General features: G+C 35.7%; 1 long non-coding RNA gene across 1 annotated transcript in view; it reads right to left on the reverse strand.

The window, feature by feature from the left end:
- LOC144317235 (uncharacterized) overlaps positions 1 to 17,784 on the reverse strand; it is a 193,318-nt gene that overhangs the window by 92,707 nt on the left and 82,827 nt on the right. The gene's annotated exons all lie outside the window — the stretch shown is intronic.

Consider the following 17,784-nt stretch of genomic DNA (forward strand, 5'->3'; position numbering starts at 1 on the left):
AGTTACTTCCAAACATAGTTTGGTTTTATATTTAGAGTAACTACTCTCAAGACATTTAAAGAAATCTAATTTTCCAACACCATCATATTTAGCATTCAGTATATTATCCTGCTATATGATTTTATTTGATAACTCTTCATTCATTCTATCAGTATTAATTGTGAGAAATGAAATGAACGACATTTATTTTCAAGAAGTTTGAAGGCGAGAATCCTGTTTGGAATTAGATCTTCAACACTATAATTGGGGTATCCTTACAATGTCCAATTCTGAAGATCAATTTTATTTGTTTTTAAATTTTATTTACTTATTCATGAAAGAGAGAGAAAGGGAGGGAGAGACATAGACAGAGGGAGCAGCAGACTTCATGCAGGAAGCCTGATAAGGGACTAGAATCTGGGACTCCAGGATCACGCCCTGAGCCAAAGGCATATGCTCAAACACTGAGCCACCCAGGCATCCCTCAATTTTAGTTTGGCAAGCAACAATCAAATGTATTTTAAAGAAACCGTTTTCCTAAAATTAAGATAATCAAAACACGTATTTTAAAATTTATAAGCTCTTTTACATTTGTATTAATAGATAACTTTTCATGGTAGCATTACTTATTTTATTTGATTTCAAAATAGGACTCCATTGAAATTTCTATGGTTTTTCTCAGTTCATTAACATTTCATCACACATTGTCTTTGGTTTGTTCATAATGTTTTCAATTGTATTTTTTGACAAATACATAGTTTGCATATTATAAACATGCAGGAGTAGCCTTTTAAGTTTTTATTTGAATTCCAGTTAGTTAACACATAGTGTAATATTAGTTTCAGGTGTATAATATAGTGATTCTACACTTCCATACAACACTCAGTGCTCATCATAAGTACACTCTTTAATCCCCATTACCTATTTAATCTATCTCACTATCTCCATTCTGGTAACCATCAGTTCGTTTTCTATAGTTAAGGGTCTATTTCTTGGTTTGACTTTTTTTTCCCCCCATGCCAATTTGTTTTTGTTTCTTAAATTCCATGTATGACTGAAATCATATGGTGTTTGTCTTTCTGACTTATTTCACTTAGCATAATACTAACTGGCAAGATTTCATTCTTTTTATGGCTAAGTAATACTCCATTGTGTGTGTGTGTGTGTGTGTATATATATATATATATATATATATACCATAGCTTGATCCATTCATCAGTCAATGGACACTTGGACTAGTCCCATTATTTGTCTATTGTAGATAATACTGCTTTAAACATTGAGATGCATGGATCACTTTGAATTAGTATTTTTATATTATTTGGGTAAATACCTGGTACTGCAATTGCTGAATCATAGGGTAGTTCTATTTTTTAACTTTTTTTTTTTTTTTAACTTTTTGAGGAACATCCATACCATTTTCCATAAGGGCTATGCCAGTTTGCATTCCCATCATGGTGTAGGAGGGTTCCCCTTTTTCCACATCCTCAGCAATACCAGTTTCTTGTATTGTTGATTTTAGCCATTTGACCCTTGTGAGGTGATAGCTCATTGTAGTTTTGATTTGCATTTCCCTCATGATCAGTGATGTTGAGCATGTTTTCATGTGTCTGTTGGCCATCTGGATGTCTTCTCTGGAAGTGTCTATTCAGGTCTTCGGCCCATTTTTAACTGGGTTATGTTTTTTGGGTGTTGAGTTTGATAAGTTATTTTTAGATTTTGGATACTAACACTTTATCTGTTATGTCATTTGTAAAAATATTCTCCCATTCTGAAAGCTGCCTTTTAGTTTTGCTGATTGTTTCCTTCACTGTGCAGAAGCTTTTTCTTTTGATAAAGTTCCAATAGTTTATTTTTGCTTTTGTTTCCCTTGCCTCAGGAGACATATCTAGAAAGAAGTTGTTATGGCTGATATCAGAGAAAACACTGCCTGTGTTCTCTAGAATTTTTATGGTTTAAAGTCTCACATTTAGATTTTTAATCCATTTTGATTTTTTATAAGCACTTGAGAGTCATCTTTAATTCAACAAAGAACCTGCTCTCTTCTACTTTAATTATGCTGCCCTACAAGTCTCTATCTCATTTTCTACTTTTGCTAGAGACATAGAACACAAAACATTTCTTACCTCCAGAAAAACAACATCACAATTATAAAAAAAAGAGAAATAAAGAACGGACACTTACCCTCAGTGTCAGGCTCATAAAATAAGATATGACTGCTAAAAAACTGAGGACTATACCAGAATAAAGAGAATGGCAATTATACAGCTTCAGTCAATCACTGCCTTACAATGCTGAGACCCAGTGTTACTAGAACATGTGAATATTTTCAAGAAGGGCAGATGCCTAGATTTTCTTGTAAGTTGTAAGTGTAGTTAATTACAATTTTAAAAATATAATGCATATCCCTACACACTTATAAGAAGGGCTACAACTCAAGAGAAACAATAACAAGTGTTGGTGAGGATGAAGAGAAACTAGAACTCTCACAACATTGCTGGTCAGAATATAAAATAGTATGGTTCCTTGGAAAATAACAGCTGTTCCCTAAAAAGTTAAAGTTAACATATGACTTAGTAGTCCAACTCCTAAGAATTAATCCAAGAGAAATAAGATCATAGCCCACACAAAGGCATTTTACAAGAGTTTATATCAGCATTATTCATAAGTGCCCCAAACTGAGAACTCAAATGTCCATCAACTGGTGAACTGACAACGTGTAGTCTTATTCATGTAATGGAATATTACTCAACCATAAAAAGGAGTTATCTACTAATATACATTACAGCATGAATGAAATGCAAATCAATATGTTAAGTGAAAGAAGCCAGATTCAAAAGACTACAGTTTTTAGGTCTTCATTTATATGAAATGTCCAGAATAGGAAAGTCTATGCATACAGAAAGGAGACCAGTAATTGCCTAGGGCTTTAGAGATTAAGGGGAGCTGGAGAAAAATGGGGAATGACTGATCATAGGTAGGGGATTTCTTTTAAGGATGGTAAAGACATTCTAAAATTGATTGTGCTGAACAACTCTGTATATAATGAAAAAACATTGAATTATAGACTTTGAATGGGTGAATAGTGTGGTATGTGAATCACAGCAATAAAATTGTTTTCTTAGAAATTAAGAAAATGGGAAGCAAAAGTTTTAGGACAGGAAAGAAGAGAAAGCAGAAAAAAATGGGAAACAGCAGAAGCGAAACACCAAAGCTGGGCATTATATATTGTGTCCTGGTGAGTAGAATCTGGCAAAGTCTAGCATTGGTGGAATAAATGGCTGATGGACTGAATGTTTGATTGATATTGGAATTTAATGCTTGATATCAATAAGAAGGAGCAGCGTCAATACTGGTGACCACCATGAGTAACCAGCACTTCCCCTAGCTTCTGAATGCCTGATCTCAGAGGGAGGAAACCCCAATAATTAAGAAAAGTAAATGTCCTATCATTTATGTGACTGGGATCTCAGTATAGATTAAATTTCATTTAGAGGAACACTGAAATAAAGCTGGCTGAAAAGGCATTGTGATTATCTCATTGATATTCATTCTCTTCCTTGCCCTTTGTGTATAGCATGGAGGTTGGCAGAGACTGATCCCCAAGGACAAGCCCTCATCAGTCTGAGTCAGTGTAAACCCATCTCCTTTGCCACATTACAAACCTACCACACATAAAATGTTTTGCTTTGTACTATCATAATATATAGCTTTTGAAAAGTCAAACCATTTTCAGACAGTTCCTTTTACCTACATGAGGCTTTTTCTTTATCTCCCAAAACATCATAAAAATAACATAATATAAATAATATTTTCAAGATTATGGCCCAGGAAAGGACATGCTCATCAATTTACTCAACACAAACATTTTCAAGTCAGACAATATCATATGGATCTAATTTGAATTGCGTGCACTGTTTAGATACACCCAGAACAATTGACTTTGCTTATGTATGCCAAATGAGGGGGATAAAGAGTTTGCGGCTTCAACAACTCTGTCTATTGTGAACATGCACTATTTACATGTGTTTCAAAGCATTCTTTTGCTTAGCCTTTACTTTATCCTGAAAGTGTTTTTCTATGATACAACCTTTAAGTGTTTTTGGAGTGGAAGATCAACTGAATCCCAAAACATTGGATGTTTGGAGAAAATGATAAAGGATAAATTATTACACCCTATTTTATGTATAAATTTATATTTATTTTCAAATATTGTTGGATTTTTAAAGATTCTGTAAAGTTATTTGCATTATTCAATTGTTATTTGGAATTGGGATAAAATGCGTCACAAATTCTCTTTTAAAATAAATGGAAATTGGTTTTCCACTTAATGACTTTCCACTTAACATCAGGGGTTTCAGGAAGGAATTAGTCATAAACAAGGGACAGGTGTAAGTGTTCCCAGTAACAAAGTGAATCTAAGCATGACATTTCTTTGGCTGTAAAATGTGGTTTTGTGTTCTTATTGACTTTCATTGGGAATAGTTCAGGAAATTCATCTGATGGTTAGAAAAGGGACTGCCTCTTTCTACCTGAATGTGGATAATGAAGTGTGTAGGTCTGCAAGTAGCTGGCAGCTATTTTGTGACCATGTCAGGGAGACAGATAGCTTTGGATTGAAGCTGACATCATGAAAGGCAGAGTGAAGAGACAAATAATCTATGGCTTTGAGGATTTAATTTATATGCTGACTCAAACGAAACAGAAAAGTCACCATATTTCTGGAGTTTTTATCTGTCTCTTTAAGGCAAACTGATCTGAGTTTTCTATAAATTACAACAGAAAGTGTCACAAATTTGGTCTTCCCTTTCCAGAAGTATGGCAGACTACATATGTAGAGAAATCCCTTCAGAAACAAGAAAGATACAAAGTAAAATATTTTTTAAAATCTTTCTGAGAGCATAGCTGAGTTGAGCTGGAAGTTAAGAAATGGAAACAGAGGAGACAAACAATGAGCAAGTGTGGTTCCATGAGGATTAGGTGAGCACTGAAGCTGGCCTCATCCCTGAGGGTATCTGCTCATTCTAATAGCCTCATCTGGGTTTTTAATTGGCCATGTGTTTGGCAGAACAGAAGCCGAAACCAGGGTCCAGAGCAGAGTGGAGGGTGGAATCAGAAATGCCTGCATCAAACCAGAAGCACTGGGCAGCCTGGTTGGCTCAGTGGTCTAGCGCCGCCTTCAGCCCAGGGCCTGATCCTGGAGACCCAGGATCGGGTCCCACAACAGGCTCCTTGCATGGAGCCTGCTTCTCCCTCTACCTGTGTTCTCTGTGCCTCTCTGTCTCTCATGAATAATAAAACAAAAAACAGAAGCACTTGGAGAGTGACACCTACATTGGAAGAATAAGAACAGAAGGAGAGATGTTAATCTCAACCTTCCCTCTGAATAGAGGGGAAATTTTTTTAAAAGTCCCCTTTGAGATTTCTTAACCACAAGTCATATTTACATTAGTTTGCCCTGAAATTTATACTGCCTGGAAACAAACTGACAATATAGTTTAAAGGGATCCAAGGTTGTAACCTCGGGTACTATAGTTATGGAGAAATGCACTGTAAGTGCAGGCCTCAAAGAATTCCCCCAGATAGAAATCCAAGGATTACAAAAATCACAATAAAAAGTTAACACATGAGGTTAAAAGAGTAACCTGTCAGGAAATAAGCAAACCAAAGCTAGCACACATATAAACAACAGAAGGAGCTGTACATTAATAAAAAATAAAAATAAAAAAAAAGAAACTTCAAGACTTCTGAAACATAGCCAAACATTTTTAGAGGGAAATTTAAAGCCTAAAATGCTTATATTGGAGGGGGGGGAAGCAAAAATCAATTGTATAAGCATTTAAGACATTAGAAAGGACCAAAATAAACCCAGAAATGTAGAAGGAATAAATTAAGAATGGAAACATATAAAGTAAAAAATGAGAGGATTGACAAAATCAAAAGTGGTTTTGGAAAAAAAAAAAAAATGAAGTTGACAAACCCCAGGCAAGATTGTTTAAGGAAACAAAATAGGCAGCACAAAATATTAGCAATGGAAAAGGGCATACATAACTAAAAAGGCAGGAGAGATGGAAATAAAATATAAATAATATAATTGAAGATCTGGTGAAGTGAATAAAATACTTTTAAAAGTTATCAAAATTGACTCAAAATTGGTCCACAAATAAAAATCAGAATGATTAGTTCAGAGTTCTTACTCCAAGAAAATAGCAAGACCAGATGATTTTTATAGGAGAATTCAACAGAATACTCAAAACAGAAAACTCCAACCCTAAACTTCCAATTAATAAAATGAGGACTCTCCAATTTAGTTTATATATCTAATTTTTTTGTATCAAAAAATACAGCAAAAGAAGGGAAAAAACAGACCAATCTTTTATTAATACAGGAGCAAAAAAAGCTTCTAAAGTTTAAGAAAAAGTACAAATTTAATTTAGAAATGCATTAAAAGGTAATCTGTCATCACTGAGTTGTATTTCTAGGAATACAAGTTGATTTAATGTTAGAAAATCTATTAAGTAATGTATTACATTAACATAAAATTCATATAGTTTCAATAAATGCAGAATAAGCATTAATAGCTTTGATAATCATTTTTGATACAAATTTTCAGTGGGTAAGGCAAAAAAAGGAATTTGTTTAACCTGAACACAAGTGTACATAGAAAAGCTATAGCAAACATTCTTATCAATGGTGAACCATTATAGTTATTACTAATAACTTATTACTAATAATTTTTATTCAATTTTTGGCTAAATTTCATAGTTCATGCACTAAGAAAAAAGGAAATATCTAAAGATTAGGATTAAAGTCAGTCATCATTACTTAGAGAGAAGATTGTCAAAATGGAAAACTCAAAGGAATCTATCCCAATTATCATAATTAATCATAGATTTTTACCAAAGTTACCAGTTGTAAGATCAATAACCAAAAGTCAATGGCATTTTTGTATACCACCAACAAACTGCTAGAAAAATGAAAACTTATGAATATACTATTCATAACAGCAAAAAAATTTAAAATACCCAGGTAAAGATTTTGACAGAAAGTATGCAAAAAACCCATGTTTTTGTTTTGGTTTTCACCATTTGCGGCTCATTCCTTAAATCAAACAGAAACCTAAGCTTCTTAAATAGACTGTCAACCAATCCTTTTTTTAGTTCCACCTTACATCAGACATCCAGAATTACTAGTGTCATAAATCCCTTGTAGATTCTGCAATGCAAATCAGTGTGCTTCTAAACTTTTCCATTTTCCACGGTCTAGCTTTCTTGGATCTGCTACATCAGTTATTGCACACCTAACAACTACCCAGATTTCACTGCCTTCTCCTTTCTTGTTCTCCCCACCTTTACTGTTGTTCGAGGGAGCTTCTGAAGGAATATAGAGGTAAGTATGTGTGTTCAATTCACAGTGGTTTGTTTGTTTTGGGGGTTTTCTTTCTTTCCTTTTTTTTTTTTTTTTGGTTTGGGTTTTTTGTTGTTTTTTCTTCTTACCAAAGAGCTATTCGACCTTTCTAAAAGCACATCCCTGTGGGGAAAAAGGAATTCATTTGGAAATCAGACCACTCAGGTATTTACTTAGCAAATGAGGAAAGAACATGCTGTTCTTGCAGCAAAACAGGCTGTTCCTAGAAACTAACCAGTGGACAGCAATCTCATTAACTAGTTTGGCCAACATGCCAAATGTATTTAAACCTAGATTGAGGATATTACCCATGACAGATTGAGGATATTACCCATGACTGAGTTAGGGTCAAGTCTAACAAATGGGCTAGAAGAGGTTACAAAGTTTTGCTCTTTGGGGCCTCGTTAAGTATGGCCTTCCCCCTTAGGGATAGGGTGAGAGAATCCAAAGTTCTAACAACTCCCTCAAAAGCAGGAGGTTGACTAGTACATGGAGATGCTCTTGTGAGGTATGTAAATAAGGCATGGCAACAGTGATTTGCCCCTTTCCTTTGTCCTAGACCCAGAGAATAGGTATAATGCAATGCCATGCCTTTTAGATTTCCTCCTTTGCAACTGACATTTAATATGCACTGTTTGCTACTGCTCTTCTTTTTTAGGGTTTTTCATATTACACATATACCTCAAGGGTGATTGCTCACAATTGACACAGTTTCAGAAATACTTTTTAATGATGATTTGAAAAGATAAGTTATAAGAACCTTACTAATTTAGGCTGTGGATCTTTATCTATAGCTGAACAAAATTACACTGTAATTTCCTTCAAAACTTGTAATTCAGCACAGAATCAAATCTTTCCTTTCATCTTCAAATCATCTGCCTAGTTTCCAAATCCCTTGAGATCAATCTAATCCTCCAAGATTTTCTTCCTTTAACTCTTTCCTTCTCAGGATCTCAAGTCAAGACACTTTTTCTCAGGATCGGTCAGTGAGAGTCCTGCAACAAATCTTGGGCAACATTTTAAATGTTAAGCAATTGATCTAACAACCATTATCTAGGTCTAGGAGGTTGGGATTTTGTTTCTAAGTTTATCACAAGGTAAAACATAAAAATATTTATATTATTGTTCCTAGTTCCTGATAACTGGAGTACTGAAATACTATTTAAAGTGAAAAAGGGGGAGAGAAGAATGTGAATTATATAAAATAATATAAAGTGACTCTTCCAGAGGAAAATGTAGACAGACTTTTTCAAGAAGCTCCTACCCAAATTAGTGGCATAAAAGAAAAATTGTGACCTACATAAACCAGACTTAATGGAAAGACTGACAAAATAGTAAATAAAAGTAAAAGGCAGGCATTGTTATCTCAGTTGAAGACATGGGACATGGAAAGTTTATTCCATAGAAATAATTATTTTAATTATGCTTAATAAAAGAGCCTTTTAATGTTCAGAAAAAATATCATGCTGCTGTATTTATACTTTTAAAAACATCTGCTTAGCATTTTTTTACTGAATTTGCACTTGTTTCAAACATACACTCCCTGAAGCCTTTTCCAACTTCCCAAACAAAATTAATTACTCTTCCTGTAAGGTCTCATAGGACTTTAAACTGAATTTTCTTGTAAGACTTATAGTTAACATTTTTGGTATTCTTTTCTCCTTCTTAGGCTGCTGTGTACTCCTCTAGGAAAAATATTGTGACTGACTCTTAACCACAGTGCCAAGGTATATAATATGAATAGAAGACTGTTTTCTTTATCTTTTTATTATTGGCTTTTTAATATGAACATTTAACTGTATATTTAACTGTAACTTATGTCTATTCAACCTCATTTAAAAGTACATTTATCATTTCTTTCATTTAATTAAGATACAATCTCTTACTAAAGTTCTAATTAAATTGCAGCATAAGCCATAAAATAAAATGGCAATGGTATCTATTTTCATTTGGTGATCTTCCTCATAAACAGAATTTGTTATTACTGTAACAAAGCTCAAAGTCCCAGTAGAATAATAAAGTCACCAGTACCTTATTACAAGTTGCTTCCACATGGGACTTAGCCAATGACAATGGCCTGTTTCATTGACCAGTTTTCTAAATGTGAAATGTATCTGGTCTGAAATCATATGAGAAAAATCTATGCCACACTCTCAAGACACAGTTGATTTTCCTACATTTTAAAAATTGTCTAAGTGGAAGGAGTAAGAATAATAATGAGTTTTTAAAATTGCATTTCATGAGAGAGAGAGAAAGAAGAAAGTGAGAAGAAGTAAATGACAATGACACTTAAGTCCATTTACAAAGTATTACACTATGGATCTTAAGGTTTCTTGTCTGATTCTGGTTTCAACACCTCTGTCATTAACTGTATGCTTTGTCTGTGACATTCTACTATTTCTTAGACAAAAATAAATAGATAAATAAAGGTGTAGGACTAGATGATAGCCAACATTCTTTCTCCAATACTTCTGCATATTACCACCTTGTAACAAAGCCTTTTCTATTTGTGTAACCAAAGCACTTTGGATGGGGCTCAATCCCTACCTGTGCCATATAAAATTCCTGACTACACCAAAGTAGTGTTATAAGGAAACTCTAATGTGCGTGCGCGTGCATGCGTGTGCATGTGTAATCATACTCCATGCCCACAGGGTTGGGAACTGCTATCTCTCATGATATAAAGCAGCTTTGGGCTGGTGATAGGTTAATATTAAAAGGATTAAAGCTTGCTTTGACATGGGCTGACATTCAAAAATTAGATTGAATGTTAACAGCTGGAATGCTCAAGAAAATAAAGAGTAAGTAAGGGAGAGACAAATGGAGTTAAATTAGAGCAAGTGGGTGTTAAAGGCATGATGGAATTATTTTCAACTCAGTTTAGAAAGGTTTCATTGAATAGCTAAAAAAGGTAGAGTTGGCATAAATTCTCAACTGTGATTACAAAATATAGAAAAAAAATGCCTCAGGTAGAAATTTTCATCTTTCAAGGTAAGCATTGTGCTACTGGAAACTTTTTTTTTTTTTTTAAAGAGAAATGACTAATCCTGGAGCTTTTTTAGCACTTTTCAGCTTCACAGAACTTGAAAAACATGCTAATACTTAAAAAAAAAAAAATCAAGAAGACCTGTTAAGTCTCAGGAGGCAGATTTATTTTCCACTCATCATATTTGCCAGAAAATTAACTTCAGGTCTGAGCAGCAGAGGTTAAGGTTGATTTAAAAGCTTTTTGATGGCTGACAGGGGGTGCACCTTGAGGTATATTTGGTGGGCTGTAGGTAGTTGATAAGAACCAGGATGTAAGTATCTCCAAAGTATCCACAAATTCTTTTCCACCTAAATCTCTGCACTCTGTGGACCCCCTACATTAGAGTCACAATGGGGTTGGTAGTTGGGGATAGGACTTATTGAAAATGCAAATTTCTAGCCCCTATTCCAGACTTACCGAAACAGCAACTGGGGCGATGGATGGGGACAAAGACCCCAAGTGGTTCTTGTGCTTAACAAAGTGAGAAGTACTGACCTGTTTCTCAATGTTCTCTGGAGTAGATGACTCATTTTTACGGGGGGGGTGGGGGGGAACACTTGCTAAACACGGTCCTACACTAAGTTGGATGATGGGTCTTACCAGAATTTGAGGTTCTTCATTCTAGAAGGTCTAGTAAGGGAGACAAACAAACACAAATATGTGCCCATGTTCACTCTACTTGGAATGCCTCCATTACCCCCTCTCACTGTGTAGTCCTGCTAAATTCCTTCCCTTTTTATTCTTAAGACTGAATTGCCATATCTCCATCTCCTAACCCCCTAGAGTAGGGTTATATTCTCCTTTGGGCTATTAGTTGTACCATTAAATTTACAAGCTGTAGAAGTGCTGTTACTGCATTACTGAAACTGTCTCCCCTGTAAGACTGCTCACACGATGGCAAAAAGAATTTCTTCTTTTATTCCCACTTTCTCGCAGAGTATCTGGCACAGAGTAACTATTCAATAATTCTCGTGAGTTCATAGGGTTCACATAGTTTGGGGAGGCAATTGAACTAAGAATATGAATTATGGAGAAATAGGATATTAAAACATAATAGTCCTTGAGAGTTACAGAGACCTACATTGCCTATAGCAGATACTTCACTGCATGCACTGGCAAATTCATTCTTTCTGTGATAAAGGGTGAACCTGGAAAGCTCAAGAACTGTAGCAGATAGAAGCTTGAGTTCCTTCTCTTTAGTAATTGATTTCTTGGTCCAGGCAGTTAAATATCTGCTAGTTAACTCAAAGCTTTTAATAATGGTTAAATTTTCAGCCATTACCTTCTTAAAGTCTCTGAGAAGTACAAAGATTCTGAGTTTCCATAAAAATCTTCATGCACATGAGCTAAGTGCAAATATAAGCATATGTTTTCTAGAATTGAAAGACTCTAAATATCTTTATTTTTTTTAAAAGATTTTATTTATTCATGAGAGACACGGAGGGAGAGAGAGAGAAAGAGGCAGAGACACAGGCAGAGGGAGAAGCAGGCTCCATGCAGGGAGCCCAATGTGGGACTCAATCCCAAAACTCCAGGATCACGCCCTGGGCCAAAGGCAGGCACTAAACTGCTGAGCCACCCAGGGATCCCCGACTCTAATATCTTTAATTCCAGACTCTAAATCGCTAGTTTTACATAGTCCTCTACCTATAGGATTTATAATCTATAGCTTATATTTTATACTAGTAATTGTCATTAAAACTCTGCTAAATCATATGTCAGTGATTCTAAGAACACATTTCTCTCCACATTTTCACACGGCAGAAATCAGGATTTTAAAACTGATGTCTTATTTTTAATAAAATATAGTAGTTTTATTCTTATTAGTAGTAACCCTAAGCAACAAAGGATTTCGAACACTATATCTAAAGCTTGCCAAATATATAGCAAAATATCTTTAGTACATAAAGCATTTACTTGTAAGAGAAAAGGAAAAAAAAATCAAATCTTGCATCTCAATATAGGAAGCATAAAAGTTTATTTCATAAGTGATTTTATGAAATAGATCACAAAGTTTAATGTATATTTTTCTTTTCCCTTCTTACCTGAAGCTATGACTTTGTTAATTCAAAAGTTAAAGAATTACTGGAAAATTTTCTCAAATTAGATACATGGACAATTTTTCTTTGGGCTAAGAAATGTGGCCCAAGTTGGAAGTACTTGAAAGAGACAGGTGTCCCTAGAACTAGGAAGTGAGGTGAACTTTACTTGTTTAACTAGTTAAAATTAACACATAATAGATGCAAGTAGTTATGTGTAGAAGTTACACATCCTAAAAAATGGTTTAACTCATTCTGGCTGGAACACTTTGGCAATAGAAAAGTCCAATCAAAGTGACCAGAGAGTAATCATAGAGAGGAAGGACCAGAGCAATGATAGCCAAAACCAAAGGTTTCCATAACTAGATATCATCTTAGGAAGGGAGATTACAAGGATTCTAGAAAAGGGAAGCCACAAGGGAAAATTGTTGGTGAGTTTCTTGCTCATGGAATAAATAAACACTTTGAGTCTGGCAGACCCAAATATTTTAATCCTGAAAATGTTATCCCTTTTGTGGGACAGGGGTAACTCACAAGGCTTTACCATATCCCATAAAGCTCACTGTGCTCTGATTTTATTCTCACCAGGAATATTCATATCACTACCACATTTTAAGAATATCAAATATTCTATCAATTTAATAATGGGTATTAAGGCAAAAATGTTCATATCAATATTAGTATAATGCATCTGATTTAAGGAATATCAAAATGTGAAATAGTCAACTAGAATGAGACAGATATGGTGAGCAGATATTGCTACCTCCTTTCTTCAACATCCAATTTTCCCTTTATGCTTAGTAGCAAAACTATTAAATCGGCACAGCAATGCATGCATGTTTTAAAGATTAAAATTTTGAGACTCTCTTGAATCAGTTACAATCATAAATTCTAGTAAATGTGATATAAGTGAAATCCAGTGAAGATTTGTTTCCCTTCCTCATTTGCTTTCCCTTCCTCCTTCTTGTACTCCCTGGAATATGGAAGTAATAGCTGGAGTTTTAGCATATTGGGCTTTCAATTTTGAAGATGGGAGCCACATACTGAACATAATGGAACACAGAGATAAGAGAAGGTCCCTGATAAAACCTATAGGCCAAACCAGCACCAGACTAGGTATTTGCAGATTTCTTTACTATGAGAGAAACATAAATTTCTATCGTGTTAAAACTACAGTATTTGGTAGTTATCTGCTGTATGGGGACAAACCTATCCTAACTGGTATATATGATCATATATATATATATATATATATATATATATATATACACACTTCCATGGTACCTGATATTAGGTAGGGGTATTAAGGAAAGTGGACCTATGTATTACAGTCACTAGGAATATCTTTCATTATAGAAGAAGAATATCTTTCATAATAGAAGTGATTGTTCTGTGGCTTGTGCACAGAAACAATCTGTTTCTGTTATTGTGTATCAGTTCCTGAAAGGATCATCAATTCTTGAGTGCACTGAAAAAATGGTTTAGGGAGTTCTGTAACACTGAGGATAACCTACAAAGTCTTGCCTAATTGGTTAACTGGCCTCTCTTTCCCTTTCATCTTTATATTATCAAATTCTCTAAACCGGTACAGCTACTACTATATTTGTATGTAGAATTTCACATACTATGTTCAGTATGTAAAATCGTGTACTTCAAGAATAAGACGGGTATCTTATTTTTCACTTTATGAAGCCAAAAACTTACAGAATTCTAAGATAAGCCATCCACTGCATAAAACAGTATCTGGCACACAACTGCATATCAGTTTATGCTGTATAACAAACCATATTAAAACTCAGGGGTTTTCAAAAAACAAGTATTTATTATCCTTTAGGCATTGCTGGGTTGGCTGGGTTTTAGCCGATTTAGGCTGGGCTTCGCTCTAAGCTGAAGGTTTGATTTAGGCCTTGGCACAAACACTGCTTCTGAACTATTTTTACTCAACACTTCTGACACTAAATGTGTGGGGTTTTCCCCACACCAACAACCAGTTCTCTAACACTCCAACTAGGTGTCCTACAATTCAACTCAATTCTGATTCTAATTACCTGGAGTTAGCACAGACTCCTTAGGTTAAGGATTCAGTTCCACAACTGTCCCTAATCAGATACGAATGAAAAGACTCAGGTTGTCACTTATACTTCTGACCACCTGGAAGTAAATGAGAGGTTCTCATACTTTCCCCTCAGATTTGCTAGTTTGCTAGAATTATCCTTAAAATTCAATGAAACACTTTACTATTTCTAGTTTATTCTTAAGGATATAACCCTCAAGAATGGCCAAATGAAAAACATGCATAGGTTATAGAGCAACGAATGGGAAGGGCAGTGTGGAGCATCCATGCTCTCTCCAGGAGTAACAGCACCTCATCCCAGCACTTTGATGTATTCATCAATTCAAACTCTCTGAACCCCACCATTTGGAGGACTTTATGAAGGTTTTATTACATAGGCATGACTGATTAAATTATCAGTCAATGGCAATTAACTCAATCTCTATCTCCTCTTCCCTTAGGAGGTTCCAACCCTCTATCATGCCTGGGTCTTCCTGGCAACCAGCTTCCATCCGCTATTTAGGAGCCCCTTCACCAAAATTAACCTTATTAGCAGAGAATAGGTAGAAAGGAGATTGTTGTGAACAAGAAAAGATGCTTCTGTTATCCCTATCACTCAGGAAATTCCAAGGATTTCAGAAGCTGTTTTAGGACTGGGGGACAGAGACCAAATATAAATTTATTATACTTACCTAAGGCATATTTTTCTCATGATAAAGTCAGGAGTAACAGCCCATGTCAAACCTTCATCTACAGCACATCTACTAACATCCCATTTGTTGAAGGAAGTTATATGGCCAATCCCAAGTCAACAGGCAGGAAGTACAGTATTCTGCCGACCTGAGCCCATGCCAAGAGTGTAGATGTGCAATACTAGTTCAGGGGGGTGAAGAATTCAGCATAATTATTCAATCCACCAGAGTTCTCAGTAAAAACTTATTAGAAATAAAAGAATATGGTAGAAACTATAGTTAAAATGTGTGGTAGCAGTCTAACAGAATCAGACACTGCAAATGCAAGATAAATACCAGGAGCACAAAAATTCTGAGAACTGTTAAATGTAGAAGTAATCAAGGGAAGAGCCATGTTTGGATATATATGGTTAATTAGCCAGGACCCAGCAGGAATAATGGAGTGAGCAAATGAAGACAAGGAAGACATTTGAAAGTCAACAGGGTACTCCAATGGAGAAGTATACTGCTATCTCAAGATAGCAATTAAGTAATAATTTGTTGGTTCCAAATGAATCTGTGCTAGCTACCATCTTAAATCTCTCCTTTTCAAAACTCTGTCATTACTTACTGAGAAGTATTTTCCCCTATAGAAACCCACCTCTGATTTTTACAATGACACTCAGAAACTTGATTTACTTTATGGAAATTCATTTTGACAGAATGTATCTACTTTGCTTTGAAATAGTATAGTAATGAACCAGACAGAAAAGGGAGTCTCCTCAAGTGGTGAAGTAACATCCAGACAATGATTTAGGCACTAGGAAGAATAGAGATCTAAGAATAATCACCATTTGCAGAGAGGAAATCTAGCATTATAATGGAGAACACAGGCACTGGAGGCATGTATCTTGGATTCACATTCCAGCCCAATCGTCTTCATAGAAGGTAATGAATACCTAGTTCATAAGCAGCTAATGAGAATTTGATAAAATACATAGAAAGTGATTAGAAATGATAAGCAGTTAATAAACACTAGCTATTATTATAGGCAGATGTTTCTATCTTCTCAGCCTCTGGTAGACCAGAAGAAGGTAACTTAAAAATTAATGTTGCACGTAGGTTGAAATGCTTCTCTAGTGGAGAGATAAGATTTGATAAAGATATATATTTTTTATCAAGCTATATAGATATAGATATACAGCTTTGACATATATATGCATATACACAGAGACACAATATACATATAACACAACTATACACACATGTATCTGTATATCTAGAAATATTTTCAGAATATAAATACACACTTCTAAAATTCTCTTTTGGGGAAGAACATTCCAAAGATAAATAACTTGGCAAATTTTATAAAAACTTGGAGGGGATGGTAGAGGAGTAGGAGACCTCACCTCAATGGCCCCACCAACTTACCTAGGTAACTTTCAAACAATCTTGAACACCTACGAATTTGACCTGAGACTTAAAGAGAGAACAGCTGGAACGCTACAGAGAGAAAAGTTTTCACTTCTAACAAGGTAGGAAGGCGGGGGGTGGGGGTGGGGGTGTAGAATCAAGTGGGGGAGGGCCCCCCCCCCCCCGCGCAAGGAGCCAGGCTGAGGCCCATGGCCAGAGCCTCCAGGACAGGAAAGCCCAGCCCTGGAGAAGCAGGAACTTTAAAAAATCCTCACTAGATTCGTCCCAGACGGAAAGGTGCTTAGCAGGGAACTCGGGCATCGCAGGAGGGGCAGTGAAGCCTCAAGATTCCTAGAGTCATTATTAGAAGAGGGGCGCCTGGGGAAAAGCTCACCACAAACTGGGAGATGTCAGTAAAGGGCTGGAGCACTGCAGCCCTCAGGGCATTTGGAAGAAGCCAGTTGTGTAGGTGGGCTGGCTCTGGATGGAGGTGGCTGAGCTCCTTTCCCTTTGGGAGAGGTGGCCCTCCGGAGCATGGTTCCAGTGGCACAGCAGCCCTTCCCCCAGAAGACCATCTGGAAGGACAGGGGAGAGCAAGTTCTTGACCAAGCAGCACTGGAAAGCTCCAGGACGAAGGGAAATCGAGGGAATATAGTATGTACAACTAGAAGGTACCCCCTTTTCTAATTTTTTTTTCTTTTTCTGTTACAACTTTTTTGTATCAGATTAAATTTCCAATATTTTTTCTTTTTTCCCACCTTAACTACAATATTTTACCAGCTCTTCATTTTTAAGTTTTTTCCTTTTTGACTTTCATATTTCTACAATTATGTGTCTTAGATATATTTTTACTTCTGGATTCCCTTCAACATATTCAATTTAATTTTGGGAGATATAGGTTTTTGTTTTGTGGGTTTTTCACTGCTTTGTTTTGTTCTACAATGGTGGATGTTAGTACCTTCTAAAACATGACCAGCATACACGCAGAACCAAGTGGAATACTGTGCTGATTTATTCTGTGAGATTATATTCTCTCTTCATTCCCATTCTGCCCCCCTCTTTTATCTTGTATATATTTTGGTGGTCTATGTTGGGACTTTCTATAAGTATTGCTGGTTTATATAAATTTGGGATTGAGCATGTTCTAACATACAGAACAAAATACACTCAGAATCAAGAGGATCACCCTCTAGG

The sequence above is a fragment of the Canis aureus genome, chromosome 7 (assembly GCF_053574225.1).
Source record: "Canis aureus isolate CA01 chromosome 7, VMU_Caureus_v.1.0, whole genome shotgun sequence".
NCBI lineage: Eukaryota > Metazoa > Chordata > Mammalia > Carnivora > Canidae > Canis > Canis aureus.